Here is a 20427-nt window from a genome sequence, read left to right as displayed (position 1 = left end):
TAGTTTGTTTGGACATTGTCTAGAGTTTTACTAGCGTAGTGAATGACATTCAACTTCTTGTGAATTCTTTGTCCTAGAACATCACCAACAACATAATCACTAGCGTCACACATGATTTCAAAGGGCAAGTTCCAGTCTGGTGGTTGAACAATAGGTGCGGTTATCAAAGCCTTCTTAAGTATTTCAAAGGCTTCCTCACAATCCTCATCAAAAACAAAAGGAACATCCTTCTGCAAGAGGTTGGTAAGAGGCCTAGAAATCTTAGAGAAGTCTTTAATGAACCTTCTATAGAAACCAGCATGACCTAGGAAACTTTGTATACCTCTGATATCTGTGGGACAAGGCATTTTCTCAATTGCATCAACCTTAGGCATCTCAACTTCAATGCCTCTTTCAGAGATTTTGTGTCCTAATATGATACCTTCATTAACCATAAAGTGGCACTTCTCCCAATTCAAGACGAGGTTGGTTTCTTCGCATCTCTGTAAGACTCGATCAAGGTTGCTGAGGTAATCATCAAAGGAAGACCCGTAAACAGAGAACTCATCCATGAAAGCCTCGACGATCTTTTCACAAAAGTCAGAGAAAATAGCCATCATACATCTTTGGAAGGTGGCAGGTGCATTACATAAGCCAAAAGGCATACGTCTATAGGCAAAGGTACCAAAAGGGCAGGTGAAAGTGGTTTTCTCTTGATCAGATTGTGCAACCGGTATCTACGAGAAACCTGAATAACCGTCTAGAAAGAATGAATGTGTGTGCTTTGATAGACTTTCTAGCATTTGGTCGATAAACGACAAAGGATAATGATCTTTCCTGGTTGCCTTGTTCAGTTTCCGGAAGTCTATCAGCATTCTATAGCCGGTAATAATCCTTTGTGGGATTAGTTCATCCTTATCATTAGGAATGACGGTGATACCTCCCTTCTTAGGTACGCAATGTACTGGACTTACCCAATCACTATGAGCAACAGGATAAATGATTCCTGCTTCCAAAAGCTTTAATATTTCTTTTCTAACGACCTCTTTCATCTTAGGATTTAATCTCCTTTGATGATCAGCAACTGGTTTAAAGTCAGGATCGGTTTTAATCTTGTGCTAACATAGAGTAGGACTAATACCCTTAAGATCATCAAGAGTATATCCAATAGCTGCGCGCTGCTTCCTTAGAGTTTTTAGTAACTTCTTCTCTTCGCGCTCTGAGAGGAGAGCACTAATAATGACAGGATATATCTCCTTCTCATTAAGATAGGCATACTTAAGAGTATCAAGCAACTGTTTAAGCTCGAACACAGGATCACCCTTTGGTGGGGGAGGATCCCCAAGCAGTTCAATATGCAGATTATTCTTGAGAATAGGATATTGTTCTAAGATAATTTTATCTATCTCATCTCTCTCCTCCATATGCATATCATTTTCATGCTCAAGAAGATATTGCTCTAAAGGATCCGTAGGAGGTACGACAATAGAGTCAAGAGCAATGATTTCATCTCTACCAGACGACTCTCTTTCAGGGGTTTGTCTTCCAAACTTGGAGAAGTTATATTCATGAGACACACCCTCGAAACTTACTGTGACAGTCTACTTAATGCAATCAATGTGAGCATTGACAGTGTTGAGAAAGGGTCTACCGAATATGATGGGACAAAAGCTATCTTGTGCAGTACCAAGGATGAGGAAATCAGTAGGATACTTCGTCTTACCACACAGGACTTCTACGTTTCTCACAATTCCCAGAGGGCAGATAGTGTCTCTATTAGCTAGCGTAATAGTGACATCAATGGGTTCTAACTCAGCAGGTGCAATCTCATCTTTGATTTCATCATATAGAGAACGGGGTATTGCACTAACACTAGCTCCCATATCACATAAACCATGGTAACAGTGATCTCCTATCTTAACAGAAACAACGGGCAGGCGAACTATAGGTCCGTGTTTGTCTTTCGCGTGAGGTTTAGCAATTCTAGCGGAGTTGTCACAGAATTTGATAACATGCCCGTCTATGTCTTCGGCTAAGAGATCTTTGATAATAGCAACACTAGGTTCAACTCTAATCTCCTCAGGGGGTGCAAGTGATCTAATGTAACCCCTACGTATCACAGTTGGAGCTTTAGAATATTCCTTTATCCTAGAAGGGTATGGTGGTTTCTTAGTGTAAGCACAAGGAACAACAGGATCACTAAAAGCAATGACTTTCTCCTCAACTAGATTGGTTTTGGCTATGCTGCTTTCTACAGGAGGATGATATTTAAACCACTTCTCTTTGGGAAGATCAACATGAGCAGCAAAAGATTCACATAGAGAAGCTACTATCTCAGAGTCAAGTCCATACTTAGCGCTAAAATCTCTAGAAGTGTTTGTCTCAACAAAAGATTTAACGCAATCAAACTGGAAATTCATACCTGACTCCTTACCTTCCTCCAGCTCCCAATCTTCAGAGTTGCGTTTGATTCTCTCCAATAAATTCCACTTGTGATCAATATCCTTCTTCATAAATGATCCGGCACAAGAAGTGTCAAGCATGGTACGATCTTCATGAGAAAGCCGAGCATAAAAGTTTTGAGTGATGATTTCTCTCGAGAGCTCATGATTGGGGCATGAATATAGCATTGATTTAAGCCTCCCCCAATCTTGAGCTATGCTTTCCCTATCACGAGGCCAAACGTTATAAATAAAGTTCCGATCACGATGTACTAAATGCATAGGATAGAACTTTTGATGAAATTCCAATTTCAACCGATTGTAGCCCCATGATCCAGTATCATCACATAGTCTATACCATGTCAATGTCGTATCCTTCAAAGATAAAGGAAAGACTTTCTTCTTTACCTCATCCTCGGGCAAACCTGCAAGCTTAAATAAACCACAAACTTCATCTACATAGATTAGATGCAAGTCTGGATGTGAAGATCCATCTCCTGTGAAAGGATTAGCCAGCAGTTTCTCAAGCATACCGAAGGAATTTCATAAAAGATATTTTTAGTAGGTACCTCAGGTTGAGGAGCAACTCCTCGTGCTTCCGTTCTTGGTGAAGATACCCCGAACAAACTCCTCAAAGGAACAGTTTGCATAGTGACAAGTGACAATAAATTTCAGCACAGTATATAAATGTTTCCTTATCAATTTCCACTTACCAAAGGCGCTTCACTCCCCGGCAACGGCGCCAGAAAAGAATCTTGATGACCCACAAGTATAGGGGATCAATTGTAGTCCTTTCGATAAGTAAGAGTGTCGAACCCAACGAGGAGTAGAAGGCTGTGATAAACGGATTTTAGCAAGGTAATAACTGCAAGCACTGAAAGTAGCGGTAACAAGTGATTGTGTAGCGAGGTGAAACATAGCAAGCAAAGAGTAACAAGTAACAAGTAGTAGAAATGGTGCAGCTAGTGGCCCAATCCCTTTTGTAGCAAGGGACAAGCCAGAACAAAGTCTTATAGGAGGAAAAACGCTCCCGAGGACACACGAGAATTTCTGTCATGCTAGTTTCATCATGTTCATATGATTCACGTTTGTTACTTTGATAGTTTGATATGTGGGTGGACCGGCGCTCGGGTACTGCCCTTACTTGGACAAGCATCCCACTTATGATTAACCTCTCTCGCAAGCATCCGCAACTACAAAATAAGAATTAAGACAAAGTCTAACCATAGCATTAAACTAGTGGATCCAAATCAGCCCCTCACGAAGCAACGCATAGACTGGGGTTTAAGCTTCTGTCACTCCAGCAACCCATCATCTACTTACTACTTCCCAATGCCTTCCTCTAGGCCCAAATATGGTGAAGTGTTATGTAGTCGACGTTCACATAACACCACTAGAGGAAAAACAACATACATCATATCAAAATACCGAACGAATATCAAATTCACATGCTATTATCAGCATGACTTATCCCATTTCCTCAGGAACAAAAGTAACTACTCACAAAACATAATCATAATCATGATCAGAGGTGTAATGAATAGCATCAAGGATCTGAACATAAACTCTTCCACCAAGTAATCCAACTAGCATCAACTACAAAGAGTAATCAAGACTACTAGCAACCTTACAAGTACCAATCGGAGTCGTGAGACGGATATTGATTACAAGAGATGAACTAGGGATTGGAGAGGAGATGGTGCTGATGAAGATGTTGATGAAGATGCCTCCCCTCCGACGAGAGGAGTGTTGGTGATGACGATGGCGACGATTTCCCCCTCCGGGAGGGAAGTTTCCCCGGCAGGATCGTCCTGCCGGAGCTCTAGATTGGATCTGCTCAAGTTCCGCCTCGTGGCGGCGGCGAAACCACGAAAAACTCCCGAATGATTTTTCTGGACCAAAACCCTTCTTATAGAAAAAGGGGGAGCTAGTGGGCCGTCAGGCAGCCCACAAGCTTGCCCTGTGCCACCAGGGGGGTGGTGGCGGTGGCAGGGCTTGTGGAGCCCTGGTGGCCCCCCTCCGATAGTTCTTTCGCCCAATATTTTTTATATAGTCCAGAAAAAGTCCATGTAACTTTTCAGGGCATTTGGAGATATGCAGAATAGTGGACTAGGATTTGCTCCTTTTCCGGTCCAGAATTCCAGCTGCCTGAATTCTCCCTCTTCAAATAAACCTTGCAAAATAAGAGAGAAAAGGCATAAATATGGTACCACAAGTAATATAACAGCCCAAAAAGCAATAAATATCAACATCAAAGCATGATGCAAAATGGACGTATCAATAGGCATTAGCATTCGTTTTTGACGGTGTGAAAGGAGGACACACTTTATCAAATACACCCTTCATTTGATCAATTCAATTCAAGCTTTGCTCTACCTTTTCATCAATAGTTGTATCTTTCTCTTTTAAAGCTTTCAAAGTAATTCCTACACGTGACCCAAATTGAGTGATATGATTATGAAGCATTTTATCTAACTCCTCAATTTGTTCATTAATAGCCATTTTATTTTCAATAACATCAAGCCTTTGCATAAAATGTTCAAAGGTCAAGATAGTTTCATTAATGATAATAGGTGGTGACCCAACTAAACTTTCCATGGCTTTGAAAGCATATGAAGTGTGATTCATTAAAAAATTACCACCGATAATCGTATCAAGTAGAAATCTATACCAAGCAGTAATACAAACATAGAAATTATGAAGCAAGATATTGGGGGATTGCTTATGAATTGATTTATTTTGATAATTGCAAATCATATACCATACATTTTTTAAACTTTCCCCTCCCTTTTGTTTAAAATTGAGTACCTTGTTAACGGGAGTAAAGGAAACAAAAGAAAAACTAGCCATCATGACAAGCAAAGATAAATATTTTTGTATCTTTGTTTTGTATGAAGCAAGCTAAATATAACAACAAATAAAAAGATGAACAAGTGAATGATAATTTGTGCGAAGTTACTTGATACTAGGTTGGTGATACTCCCAGGCAATGGCGCCAGAAATCCTTTCTAATACTTGTGATCTGCATTGGGTTTTCCGTGAAGAGGAACAGATGATGCAACACAATATAGATAAGTATTTGCCTCAGTAGTGAACCAAGGTTTATCTAACCAATAGGAGTAATAACCAACCCCCGTCTTTAGCGACTGCACACACACAAGCAAACACTTGCACCCAACGTGGGCAAGAGGGTTGTCAATCCCCTTGGACCTCGTTATTTGCAAGCAAGTAAAGTGTGTATATGAAAGTTGATAATTGCAAAGTAAATAAAGTTAGCGAGGTAACTGTAGCGTTTGTAAACTTATAAGTGAATAGACCTGAGGCCGTAGTTTTCCCTAATGGCATCTCTCATGTAGTAGGCGTACGATGGGTAAACAAATTATGGTTGGGCAATTGATAGAAAAGCGCATAGTTATGTGATATTCACGGGAATGTCATGTATATATAGGCATCACGCCCATAATAAAATAGGCTGACTCCTGCGTGCACCTATTACTATTACTCCACCCATCGACCGCTATCCAGCATGCATCTACAATATTAAGTAAAATAGAGTATTGCTTGGATAACAATGACATGATGTAGACAAAGAGAACTCAATTGATATGAATTAACCCCGTCATTTTATCCTTAGTGGAAATAATACAAAGATGTGTCCTTGTCCCTTTCTACCACTGGGATATAGAACTCTGCCAGATTGAACCCAGTACGACGTACCCCTCTTAGTAAAGAAATATCAATCTAGTTGGCCAAACTATTTCAATAGATTGGAGAGAATTATGAAGCTATAATAGTCATGCAAATAAGAATCATAACATAATTCAAAGAAGATTCAGATCTTTATCATGAATAATCTGAACATAAACCCACAATTCATCGGATTCCAAGAAATGCACCGCACAAAATAATTACATCGAAAAGATCAAAGCAAAGATGCGATGAGCATTGTATATATATATATATATATATATATATATATATATATATATATATATAGAGAGAGAGAGAGAGAGAGAGAGAGAGAGATAGCCATCTAGGTACTAACTACGGACCCGTAGGTCCATGGTAAACTACTCACACATCACCATGGAAGAAGCAAGGTTGATGTAAAGGCCCTCCATGATCGACCCCCCTCCGGCAGGGCACATGTATAGGGCTTTCAGATGGGCACACAGTGGAACTGAGACTTGCGGCGGCGAAAAAGTCTTTCTGGTGGCTCTTGTAGGGTTTTGGGATATTTTAGAATTTAGAGGCCAGAGAGGGACGTCGGGAGGCACCTGAAGGGGCCACCACATAATAGGGCATGGCCACCCTAGCCCGCTAGACGCACCCTGATGTGTGTCTGCTCCCTCGTGTGGCCTTCAGTCTCCTTCCAAAGCTTCTAGGTCTTCTTTTGGTCCAAAAAAATATAATCAAAAAGTTTTGGGGCAATTGGACTTCGTTTGGTACCGTAAATCTAAAAAGTCAAAAACATGCAGAAAATAACAACTGGCAGTGGCACTGTGTTAATAGGTTAGTGATCAAAAGTAATATTAGTTGGTAAATAAATAGCAAATAAGTATCCTGGAATGATAGTATTACATCATGGAACAATAAAAAATTATAGATATATTGGAGATCTATCACTAGCTCCATCGCCGCCAAGGCTCAATGCGTCTAACTGATGCTCTGATCTCTACCACCATGACCTTCTTCATCGTTGTGTTCACCATGGAAATCGAGAAGCTGACATGTCCCAAGGTGTCATGAAACAACACAGCTCAATGACATGCTCTCATAACCTTGTAGGCTGATATGGACGTGCATGATCGGATTCTGTCCGATCCAGGCAAGATCTTCGACAACAATTCTGAAACACATCGATGACCAGGTTGAGGAGGAATGATCTTGTAGGACGTTTCCTGAAGTGAAAAGAGCATGAGGACCACCACCATAAGCATCAAGGCAACAGGCCCCCATGCCGACCTGATCCAGCCCGCCTCCGCCTAGTCGGCCACTGGCACCACCACGGTGCCTAGCAACTCAATGGTCATGTTGCACACCTGCATGTAGACTAATATGGGACAAGACAATCCTGGACAGCTCGAGGACGTGCACCGACTGTGCCGCAGCACCACGCGGCCATGAGCGACCAACTCGCTGCTGACTAGGAGCAGCCCCACAACAGACAAGGAAGATGCCATCAGGACCCCATGGAGCTGCCTAGACCTGAGTGCGCCGCCTCGAGATGAGATGCCTTGCCACCACCCTCATAGGATCCCGCGTGAGCTCTACTGGTGGTCCCCTCAGCCAGCGGTAAGATGAGGGGATGGAGAGAAGGGCTCGGGATTCACCGGTGGTGGTGTTTCCCCTGCGTCGCCAAATCGGGAGGACGCACGGGCGAGGGTCTTTTATCCAACAAGTTCCTGGCGGAGAGTTATTTCATACAAGCAAATCACTAAATAGATTGCAATCGTCCCACAAAAACATGTGGTGTATCACAGTGGAGTACAATTGTACTCAACAGGGTTCAAATCTTTGTTTGTGCAAGAGGAGATCAAACATGATGAACTTACAAGAGTTTGAAATTTCTACAACTGCTTAAGTTGTGTTTTGTTCCGGCAAAAAGAAAGTTGTGTTTTATCATAAGAATTATGAAGGCCACTCATCGAAATGAAAAGGATCTTAATAATTGTAACTCAATAAGCAGAACTGATCTCATTGCTTGTTAAATATCTTGGATTCTCTATTTCAATGAGCAAATTATTCCAAACCACAAATGAGTAGGTCATGGAACTCGTCTTCACTTTCTTCGGTCAAGATCTCCATTCGATTTTATTTTGTTGCTGAAGGCTAGACATGTCTTATTTGCTGATAATGCATATGTGGAGGAATCCTTCGTTCCAACGGACCTAATGACGATCGGTTCCCTTATTTTGGTACCTTCTCTTTGACTAGTGTTATGCATTTGATGCACACCAATCAACTTTTTCATGATAAAGACAAGTCACAAAAAAGAGCAATCTACAAAAATGGTCTTAGTATTTCATAATTAAACTTTGACAACCATTTGTCCCATAATATATAGATCACATGTCTTAAAAAGTTATATCTCTAGAAATTATTTTTTAATACGAATTGAGTTGTCTATTTTTTTGTGACACGTATCACATATTTTCTTGGTAAAATTGATGGTCATAGTTGAACCTCGATGTATTTTAGGACCATGCAAATAAGGACAGAGGGAGTAGTCATATAAATATCGTCAAACATACCGAAAAAGTCTTTTGTCCCTTTTATATATAAAGCAACGATTCGCAACAGTCGGGTACAAACTTACGCCACCACAACACACACACACACACACACACACACACCTAAGGCAGGATGCATAATTGCACCCCTAACACAAAGATATGCAGCTGTATATGACAAACCGTGTACTCCAAGGTGATGCCTTCAGAAGGAAACGCCGTGAGAGTGCCGCCACTACCCGATCTTAGGATCAGAGTTTCCCCTGCAGCAACAAGGTGGGCAATGAGAGCCGCGATGACACCTTCAAGAAGGGAACGAGCTTCGCCACCGTCTGAAGATAGCACATGTTTTCACCCTAGCCAGTGATGACCCACAAGTATAGGGGATCAATCGTAGCCCTTTCGATAAGTAAGAGTGTCGAACGCAACGAGGAGCAGAAGGATCTGACAAGTGGTTTTCAGCAAGGTAAAATCTGCAGGCACTGAAATTGTCGGTAACAAGTGATTGTGTGGTGAGATGATTTGTAGCGAGCAACAAGTAATGAAAGTAGCAACGGTGCAGAAAAGTGGCCCAATCCCTTTTGTAGCAAGGAAAAACCTGGACAAAGTCTTATAGGAGGAAAAACGCTCCCGAGGACACACGGGAATTTCTGTCATGCTAGTTTCATCATATTCATATGATTCGCGTTCGTTACTTTGATAGTTTGATATGTGGGTGGACCGGCGCTTGGGTACTGCCCTTACTTGGACAAGCATCCCACTTATGATTAACCCCTCTCGCAAGCATCTGCAACTACGAAATAAGAATTAAGACAAAGTCTAACCATAGCATTAAACTAGTGGATCCAAATCAGCCCCTTACGAAGCAACGCATAAACTAGGGTTTAAGCTTGTGTCACTCTAGCAACCCATCATCTACTTACTACTTCCCAATGCCTTCCTCTAGGCCAAAATAATGGTGAAGTGTTATGTAGTCGACGTTCACATAACACCACTAGAGGAAAAACAACATACAACATATCAAAATACCGAACGAATACCAAATTCACATGACTACTATTAGCATGACTTATCCCATGTCCTCAGGAACAAAAGTAACTACTCACAAAGCATAATCATATCCATGACCAGAGAGGTAATGTGTAGCATCAAGGATCCGAACATAAACTCTTCCACCAAGTAATCCAACTAGCATCAACTACAAAGAGTAATCAACACTACTAGCAACCTTACAAGTACCAATCAGAGTCGCGAGGCGGAGATTGGTTACAAGTGATGAACTAGGGTTTGGAGATGAGATGGTGCTGATGAAGATGTTGATGGTGATGAGTCCCCTCCGATGAGAGGAGTGTTGGTGATGATGATGGCGACGATTTCCCCTCCGGGAGGGAAGTTTCCCCGGCAGGATCGTCCTGTCGGAGCTCTAGATTGGTTCTGCTCAAGTTCCGCCTCGTGGCGGCGGCGAATCCACGAAAAAGCTCCTCCCTGATTTTTTTTCCGGACGAAACCCTTCACATAGCAGAAGAGGGGGGCAAGTGGGCCAACAGGCTGCCCACAAGCCCTCATGGCGCGACCTGGGGGGTGGCCGCGCCGTGCAGGCTTGTGGCCAACGTCTGGCGCCCCTCTGGCACTTCTTCGGCCCAGTATTTTTGATAAATCAGGAAAAAATCCTCGTTGATTTTTACGGCATTTGGAGTTGCGTAGAATAGGTATCTCAACATTGCTCCACTTTCAGGCCAGAATTCCAGTTGCCGGCCTTCTCCCTCTTCATGTAAACCTTGCAAAATAAGAGAGAAAAGGCATAAGAATTGTACCGTGAAGTGAAATAGCAACCAAAGAAGTGATAAATATCAACATGAAAACATGATGCAAAATGGACGTATCAACTCCCCCAAGCTTAGACAAAACAAGATACGAACATGCATGCATCATGATCATGATCAGAACAACAATACCAACATATAATCTCTCATGCTAAAGTGATAATTCCTTCACAAAGTAAAGCATGGATCAAGAACCTTACCGGGAAGTAACAACCGATAGCCTTTAGTCATTGAAGCAATTGCAATTTATCACAACATCAGAAAGAGTCAAATAAGAGCTTGTAAAGCAAATCCACATACTCAATCATTCTTTCGTTCTCTACAATTGCTACAACTCACATGGTACTCATGAGATCAAAGTTTCAGCTGGACACAGAGAAAGATAGGGGCTTATAGTTTTGCCTCCCAACTACTCACCTCAAGGGTAATGTCAACAATAATAATTCATGAATGCCTACCTCCAAGTTGAAATATGAATATAGATATTTCCCTAGCATATGACATTAGCCAAGATAAAGGCGAAATAAGGAATTGGTGAAGATCACCATGACTCTTTCAAGGGGAAAAAGTAAAGGTACAAGATAGGCCCTTCGCAGAGGGAAGCCGAGGTTGTCATGCGCTTTTGAGGTTTGGATGCGTGTCCTCTTAGTACGGAGGAATGTCAGTTTATATTGCCTCTTGTTATAAAGAACTTTATTATGCAGTCTGTCGCTTTTATGTCTTCCTCATCACAGGTTCGTACAAAGCTTATTTTCCACACACTGATAGATCATACATATTAGAGAGCAATTTTTGTTTCTTGCACCGATGAAATCTTACTTGAGGGATCTTATTCAATCCATAGGTAGGTATATTGGACACTCATGGCAAAACTGGTTTAAAGGTTTATGGATGCACAAGTAGTATCTCTACTTGGTGCGGGAGTTTTGGCTAATATGAGGTGGAAGAAATCGTCACATGCTAAGGGATCTCTAATCATATAACATTGTTCGGAGCCAAGCAAACGCAATTCATTACATTGTCTTCCTTGTCCAACATCTACTTCTAGGCATGCAATAGTTTGGTGAGTGTTCACAATCATAGATGGTGTCAGAGATGATATATTTATATGTGAACCTCTCCTTCTTTATCACTTCCTATTAATTGCAACCATGACCAAGGTCTACGTTTTCCTATCCTCAACAAGTTTCAATCGTCATTCTTTTTATATGTGAAGCCATCACTTCCCATAAGATCATTACATGATCTTTCATGCTTTTGTTCTATTCTCACTCTTTTGATCATGACAAGAGGCAAAGCCCTTCAACTAAGACACTCTTTATTATATGGCTCACGAGCTCGAATACATAGGGGGAGACACAAAGCAAAACTCAAGACTAAAACACTAAGATTTTTAAACTACTAGAGAAAGAGAAAACTGAAAAGGAAAACTAAAACAAAGGTAAAGGCAAAAGATGTGATGGTGATACGATACCGGGGCAACTCCCCCAAGCTTGGCACAAGCCAAGGGGATTGCCCATACCAATTCTCAGTTGTATTCCTTTGGTGGTGATGATGGAGTTGTTGCAACATGAGTTTGATCCTCCGTCTTCCAATGCATAGGTGCTCCATCATGGAAAGATGAACGAGTCTCCGAAATCCTCAAATCTGCAGCCAACCTATTGATTTAAATCTATACTCATACTCACAGTTTTAGTTCTACAGGTCATAGATCTGTGCCTGGAGTTGATCAATCCGGTCATAGAGCCTGGAGAGGTGCTTCCCAATGTCATTGGCATCAATCCTGTTCTTGTTGGTGAACTCCGTGATCATCATGTGGTTGGCGTTGAGTCCACGCTCCATCATCCCTTGGCACTTGAAGACTTGTTGCTCCATTGCTTCGAGCCTCGTCTGCATGCTTCCGGTCTTCTTAGGCCCCTCAACATCACGGATGTGCAACATCCCCTCACGCATCTCGATAGATTGAGGGTGTTGCAGCACTCCCGTGAGGTAGGGATTTATGACCTTCTCGAAGATCTTGTCCTTCGGAGCTTTTGGGGAAGTCATAGCGATCTAGATCTGTAACAGAAACAGGCTCGAAACGAAAAATAGAGGAAATCTGCGTGATGCAGGGGTCAGACCAAACATAAGTATATATAATGATTTTTTCCAGACCAAAAGGAGTACCCTGCACGAAAACGGAGTCCGGGAGGCGCACGAGGTGGCCACAAGCCCTCACGGCGCGACAAGGGGGTGGGCTCGCGCCGTGCAGGCTTGTCGCCTCCTCGCGCACTTTCCGACTACTTCCAATTTTTTTATTTTTTTTCAAATATTCCAAAACGGAGAAAATTTCCTACAGGAAAAGTTTATACTCTATTTTCTTACCGAATCACATACCTCTTCGTTTTCGGAGTCTGAAACAGGCTGATAAATGTCCCTTAGGTATTCTTCCGGAGTTATGGTATTGATAATATTGCTTTCAACGTTTATGGGAGTACCTGAGATATAATGCTTGATTCTATTCCCATTTACAACTCTCGGACAATTACCTTCCGTGTTGTTGATCTTGATAGCACCGGAACAATATACTCCTCAACAACATAGGGACCTTCCCATTTAGAGAGAAGCTTGCCTGCAAAGAATCTTAAACGAGAGTTATATAGCAAGACATAATCACGTACATTGAACTCACGCTTTTGTATCCTCTTATCTTGCCACCTCTTAACCTTCTCTTTGAACAACTTGGCATTCTCATATGCCTGAGTTCTCCACTCATCAAGCGAGCTAATATCAAATAACCTCTTCTCACCGGCACGTTTGAAATCAAAGTTGAGCTCTTTGATTGCCCAATAAGCGTTATGCTCTAGCTCAAGAGGTAAATGACATGCTTTACTGTACACCATTTTGTACGGAGACATGCCCATGGGATTCTTATAGGCAGTTCTATAAGCCCACAGTGCATCATCGAGGTTCTTAGACCAATTCTTTCTAGACCTGTTGACAACCTTTTGCAGAATTAGTTTAATCTCTCTATTACTTAGCTCTACTTGACCACTGGACTGAGGGTGATAGGGAGATGCAATTCTATGGTTGACATCGTACTTAGCAAGCGTTTTACGGAAAGCACCATGAATGAAGTGTGAACCACCGTCGGTCATTAGATATCTAGGGACTCCAAATCTAGGGAAGATAACTTTTTTCAGCATCCTGATAGAGGTGTTGTGATCAGGACTACTAGTGGGGATAGCTTCTACCCACTTAGTGACGTAATCAAAAACAACTAGGATATGAGTATACCCGTTGGATTTTGGAAAATGTCCCATATAATCAAAGCCCCAAACATCAAATGGTTCAATGACAAGTGAATAGTTCATAGGCGTTTCCTGACGTTTGCTAATATTACCTATTCTTTGACATTTGTCACAAGACAAGACAAACTTATGGGCATCCTTGAAGAGAGTGGGCCGATAGAAACCTGATTGCAATACCTTGTGTGCAGTTCTATCTCCCGGATGGTGTCCTCCGTAGGCCTCGGAGTGACACTTCTGTAGGATCTGTCCCTGTTCATGTTCAGGCACACAACGTCTAATAACACCATCTACTCCTTCCTTATAAAGGTGAGGATCATCCCATAAGTAATGTCTCAAGTCAAAGAAGAATTTCTTCTTTTGCTGGTACGTGAAACTAGGTGGTATATATTTGGCAATGATATAGTTTGCATAATCAGCATACCACGGTGCACTACGTGAAGCATTGATGACATTCAATTGCTCATCGGGAAAGCTATCATCAATAGTTGTGGGTCATCAAGAACGTTCTCCAACCTAGACAAGTTATCTACTACTGGGTTATTAGCACCCTTTCTGTCGATAGCGTGCAAATCAAATTCTTGTAGCAAGAGAACCCATCTGATAAGTCTAGGTTTAGTGTCCTTCTTCTCCAGCAGGTACTTAATAGCAGCATGATCAGTGTGAATAGTGACTTTGGAATCAACTATGTAAGACACTACTGGAATTCATAAATTTGCCGTCAGCCAGGCCTTTGCCGTCTGCTGACTCATGGCAAAGGTACTCTTTGCCGTCAGCTGTCACACTGCTGACGGCAAAGAGGTGGCTGATGGCAAAGGTTTATTTTGCCATCTTCCACCTCTTTGCCGTCCGCCAGCGGACGACAAAGAATATCTATGCGGACGACAAAGGGCGGCGGACGACAAAGCCCCCACCCCACCCACCCAAACGGCCGAAACCCTCACTCCACCCACCCCTCCCCTTTGCCGTTTGCGTGGGGGTCCTTTGTCGTCTGCCTGGGGGCACGGCGGACGGCAAAGGGGACGGCGGTTTCCCCACCCGATGCCTCCCCACCCCGCCGCTTTGCCGTCTGCCTGGGGGTCCTTTGCCGTTTGCCTGGGGCACGGCGGACGGCAAAGGGGCGGCCCACCAACCACGATCAGGCCAACCCCCTCCTCCCACATAGCCCGAGTCCCCTGCACGAATCCACCCCGCGCCCAACGTCCCTCCCGCGCTGCCCCGACGTCCCTCCCGTCACCTCACTCACCGCCGGCCCCCTGCGCCACCCCCTACGCCGCTGCCCCCCTGCGCCGCCCCCCTGCGCCACCGCCCCCCTGTGCCCCCCCTTGCGCCGCACCCCTGCGCCCCCTCCCCTCACCGGCTGCCCCCTGCGCCCCTCCCCTCACCGGCCGGCCCCCTGTGCCCCTCCCCTCACCGGCCGCCCTCCCGTGCCGCCCCCTGCGTCGCCCCCCTTCGCCCCTCCCCTCACCGGCCGGCCCCCTGCGCCCCTCCCCTCACCGGCCGTCCCCAACTCCAGTAAGATTTTTTTTAAAATTTGATAGTTATTTTTTTCTATTTTTTCTGTTAAATTAGATAGTTAGATTATTAGGTACTAGATAGAAAAAAATAACTTAGAGGACAGTTATTTTAGGTAGAATAAAATATATAGAAAAAATAGATAGAAAAGAAAAAGTTTAGAAGATAATAATAGAAGAAAAAAACTAGAAGAAAAAAGAAGAAGAAGAAGAAGAAGAAGAAGAAGAAGAAGAAGAAGAAGAAAGAGGAGAGGAGGAGAAAGAGAAAAGAAAGAAGAAAAAGAAGAAGAGGAGGAGGAGGAGAAAAAAGAAGAAGACGAATAATAATAAGAAGATGATCAAGAAGAAGAAGAAGAAGAAGAAGAAGAAGAGAGAGGAAAAGAAGAAAGGAGAGGAAAAAGGAACCCCGACACTGACCCTCGACCCCCGACCCCTGACGCCCGACGCCACTAACCCTCGACCCTCGACCCCCGACGCCACTGACCATCGACCCCCGACGCCCGACGCCACTGACCCTCGACCCCCGACCCCCGACACCTGTTCGACCTCTTGTTGACCGAAAAGACCCCAACCCCCGATGCGAGTGACCCTTGACCCCCGACGACACTGACCCCCGACCACCGACGCAACTAACCCCCGACCCCCGATGCCACCGACACCCGACACCACCGACCCTCGACGCCACTAAGCCCCGACCCCCGACACCTCTTCTCCCCACTGTTGAATGAGAAGGTGCATTTCGGCCTTCTAGAGGCCGACGGGGGTCATAGTTTTGTAAATTATGAGTTAGGCCACATATTTTCCGATTATGTTAATTATAAAAACATCGTATTTGTGTTGATCATGTGAATTTCAATGTGCAGTTGTTCGACGACCTCCACGTGCGTTGGATGAGCTCCGCCCTTGCGTTTGTTGGTGAGCACAAATGACTTCTCCTACTACCCCCTTAATTTGCTCTGTCACGGTCTTCGTGCCGATGAAACTTGCTAGCTATAGGTTTCTTAAATCATGAGTATGCGTGACTAGTATGCGTCTCCCGTTCGAAAGGGCGACATCTATAAATATGCATTTCTTTGCATATTTATAACCGCCATCCTTTCGAATTGTCCAACATTATCCATGGACAGCCCGAGTATGTGTAGATTGGGTTCGTTTTCCCGTATGTTGTGCTCTAGATCCAATGCAGAATTTCGTCAGTGCCTCCCTGTTGTTCTCCGGGTACACATCCTCTCTGCTTATTGCCGAGACGTGTATCAGGAGAACAGCGGGGAGGTGCTGCCGAAATTATGCGTCGCATCTGGAGCAGAGTATGGGAAAACGAACCCAATCTACACATACTCGGGTGGGATTAGGACCTATCTTTACCTATTAGCGTGTAGGTTGCATGGACGTAATAAAACTGACAAACTTGATTAGCGTATGAATGTATATGATGAATTATATATTTATTTCTTGTGCCCCCATAGGTAGCTAGGCAACATGAGTGATCGTGCTTGGATGTACACTGGTCACCCTTGTCAGAAAGACATGACCCATGAATGGTTAACAAAAACCAGGGGTTTGTGAGAGCCGCATTTGCAAATGGCCAGCAAAAAACATGGTGCCCCTATCCCAACTGCGACAACTGGAAAAAGCAGACCGAGTTTGAAATGGGTAAACACCTGCAGAAGTGGGGTTTTACGCCTAATTATACGGTGTGGACTTTTCATGGTGAGTCTGACCAACGTGCCACAGATGAGGTGATTCGTCGTCGCACCGATGAGCATGGTACCGGGATTTAAGACAGGGTGCAAGACTTTGATGATGCTCGGGATTCGGACAATGAGATGGAGGAATCTGCAAAGGCCTTCTATGAAATGTTGGAGTCTTCAAAACATCCTCTCCACGAGCAGACTGAGCTTTGTCAGCTGGATGCCATCGCGCAAGTAATGGCTCTGAAGGCTCAATTCAACCTAGGCAGACAATGCTACGACGCGATGATGACGATATTTGGACGCTTTCTACCCAAAGCCCATGTACTGCGTGCAAACCTGTACCAGTCAAAGAAAATCCTCGGTGTACTTAAGATGCCCTATGAGAAGATACATGCGTGTGAGAATGGATGTGCCTTATTTAGGCTTGAGTATGCGGCCTTGAACTATTGCCCCATTTGCAATTCTTCCAGGTATATTGTGGTAGACAACAGTATGGGTGAGAAGAATCAGACCAAAATCCCCATTAGTGTTCTTTGGTATCTGCCAATCGTACCAAGACTTCAACGTCTTTTCATGGTCGAAGAGACGGCCAGACAGATGACATGGCACAAATTGGGCAAAAGAACCGAACTAGATGCGGATGGGAACAAGATGCTGGTACACACTTCAGATGGTTTTGCGTGGAGGCACTTCGATGCATTACATAAGGATAAATCGGAAGATCCAAGGAAACCTAGAGTTGCCATCAGCACAGATGGGTTCAATGTGTATGGTATGACGGCAGCACAATACAGTTGTTGGCCTGTATTTGTCATTCCACTAAATTTGCCACCCGGAGAGATTATGAAAAGAAAGAACATTTTCCTGACGTTGATAATTCAAGGGCCCAACTATCCGGGGAAGAATATGAATGGGTACATGCAGCCGCTTAAGGATGAGTTGCAAGAAGCCTGGGATAATTGGATCAAGACCTACGACGCGACTACCAAAACAAATTTCAAAATGCATGTGTGGTACATGTACTCGACGCATGATTATCCGGCGTTTGCGCTATTCGCTGGCTGGTGTGTGCATGGAAGGTTCCCGTGCACCACATGCAAGGCAACTCTTTAGTTCCGTTGGCTGCAGGCTGGTCGCAAGTATTCTTACTTCGACATTCATAGACAATTCCTGGATCCTGACCATAAGTTGAGAAAAGAGAAGAAGAATTTTATCAAAGGTAGAGTTGTCAAAAACACTGCACCGGCTGCGTTGACAGGCCAACAAACCCTTGATCAGTTAAACGCTCTCGAGCCTGATCCTTTGCGTCCAGGATACTTCAAAGGGTATAATACGGAACACGCCTGGACTCACAAGTCATGCTTATGGGATCTTCCTTACTTCAAAGACCTCCTTTGCCCACACAACATCGACGTGATGCACATTGAAAAGAATATTACGGAGGCCATTTTTGGTACATTGTTCGGCATAGAGGGGAAGTCAAAAGATAATCCTAAGGCTAGAATCGACCTAGAGGCTCTATGTGATAGACCGTTGCAAAACTTGCGACAACGGAAAGGAAATCAAAGCATAGCGAAGCCAAAGGCATGGTTCAATCTTGAAAGGCCAGCGATGAGGGAAATGCTATTGTGGGTGAAAATGCGGTTGATGTTCCCCGATGGGTATGCTGCGAATCTAAAGAGGGGAGCGAGTCTTGAGAAATTGAAAATATTTGGTCTCAAGAGTCATGATTGGCACATATGGATTGAGCGGGTAATGCCGGGGATGTTGCGTGGCTTTATGCCTGTGGATGAATGGCTAGTAGTGGCAGAGCTGAGCTATTTCTTCTATTCTCTTTGTGCAAAAGAACTATCGCCTGGCGTGCTAGATGAAATGGAAGAGTTGGCACCGGAGTTGATCTGCAAATTAGAAAATATCTTTCCATCGGGTTTCTTTAATCCAATGCAACATTTGATTTTGCATCTCCCGATCGAGGCAAGAATGGGGGGGCCGTTCAAAATCGATGGTGCTACTCAACTGAGAGGATGCAGAAGACGCTTCGAGCTAAGTGTAAAAATAAACATATAATTGAAGCATCGATGGCCGAGGCATTCATTACTGAGGAGGCGGCAAACTTCGTGACAGCACACTACGAAGCCAAAAATCATCATTTGCATAACCCAAAGCCTCGGTACAATGATGGCGATCCAAAAAAAGTTCGAACCAACCTCAGCCTATTCAAAGGTAAGCTCGCACCATCCGGTGCTTCGAAAGGTAAATCTTTGGATGTCGAAGAATGGCAGACCATTTCATTGTATATCTTCACCAACCTAACAGAAGTGCGGCCGTACATCTAGTAAGTTCTATGTAATTTATTGTTCTGCAACTTCTAATTGCTTTGAACTACTCTTATTCCCGGATATTTGATATAGTCGATACGTCGCCGAATTCTCGGATGGAGCGGTCATCGAAAAGGATTCCGTCGAAGAGTATGAGCTTCTCGCAAAGCATGGAGGCGACTATCCCAGTTTCATATCTTGGTTCAAACAAAGGGTAATTAATTACCATTAAGGGCACATTTGATTTCTTGGTCTAATTTGCGGCTAGTGCTTCCATTCTTTCGTAATAAACTTGTCGGCTGATGCAGAGTCTATGGACGCCGAGTTGAGACAAGTCGCTAATGGTTTTGACTATAAGGTCCGTTCATTTGACAAATACAACATCAACGGGTATCACTTTCGTACCTTTGGCAGAGAGCTATCTATGCCCGACCTGAAGACTACAAATTGTTCTGTCTCTCCTATCGGCGAAGGAGACACCTTGTATTATGGAAGAGTTGAAGCAATTTATGAACTTCTATTCTATGGTGAAAACCCACCGACCGTCGTAGTCTTCAAATGTTATTGGTTTGAGCCGAGGGAGAATAGAAGGACTCATGAACATATAGGACTAGTCGAAATCAACCAAAACACCCACTTAGATGTTCCTGATGTCTATATTACGACTCAACAGGTGACACAAGTTTTCTATCTACCATGGGCCTGCCAAACTGATCCAAATCTCAAAGGTTGGGATGTCGTTTATGAAGTGCCACCACATTATAGACAACCTACCCTCAATGAAGAGGATTACGAACCTCACATTAACCCAGACACATATGAAGCAGAATTCTTCCAAGAAACACGTATGTCGAAGAAACGTTTCAAGAACCGCTCTACTTCACCCCACAAAATTGAAGTAGACAGCGACAGTGAATCCCTCTTAACCCCCGAGCCCGAACAGGAAGAGCTGGAAGAAGAAGAGGTTACTGCTGCGGATGACCTGTCACTTCTTGACCGATTACATAATGGTGGCCTTCCACATGTTCTTCGTGATAGTGATGATGATGATGCATTTATTGATGATAGTGATGATCATGATGCATTTATTGACCCCGAAGCATATATAGACGAGCACGATTGTCATTAGTTCATGTCA

The sequence above is a fragment of the Hordeum vulgare genome, chromosome 1H, assembly GCF_904849725.1.
Source record: "Hordeum vulgare subsp. vulgare chromosome 1H, MorexV3_pseudomolecules_assembly, whole genome shotgun sequence".
Classification (NCBI taxonomy): Eukaryota; Viridiplantae; Streptophyta; class Magnoliopsida; order Poales; family Poaceae; genus Hordeum; species Hordeum vulgare.
Note: the sequence above shows the minus strand (reverse complement) of the source record.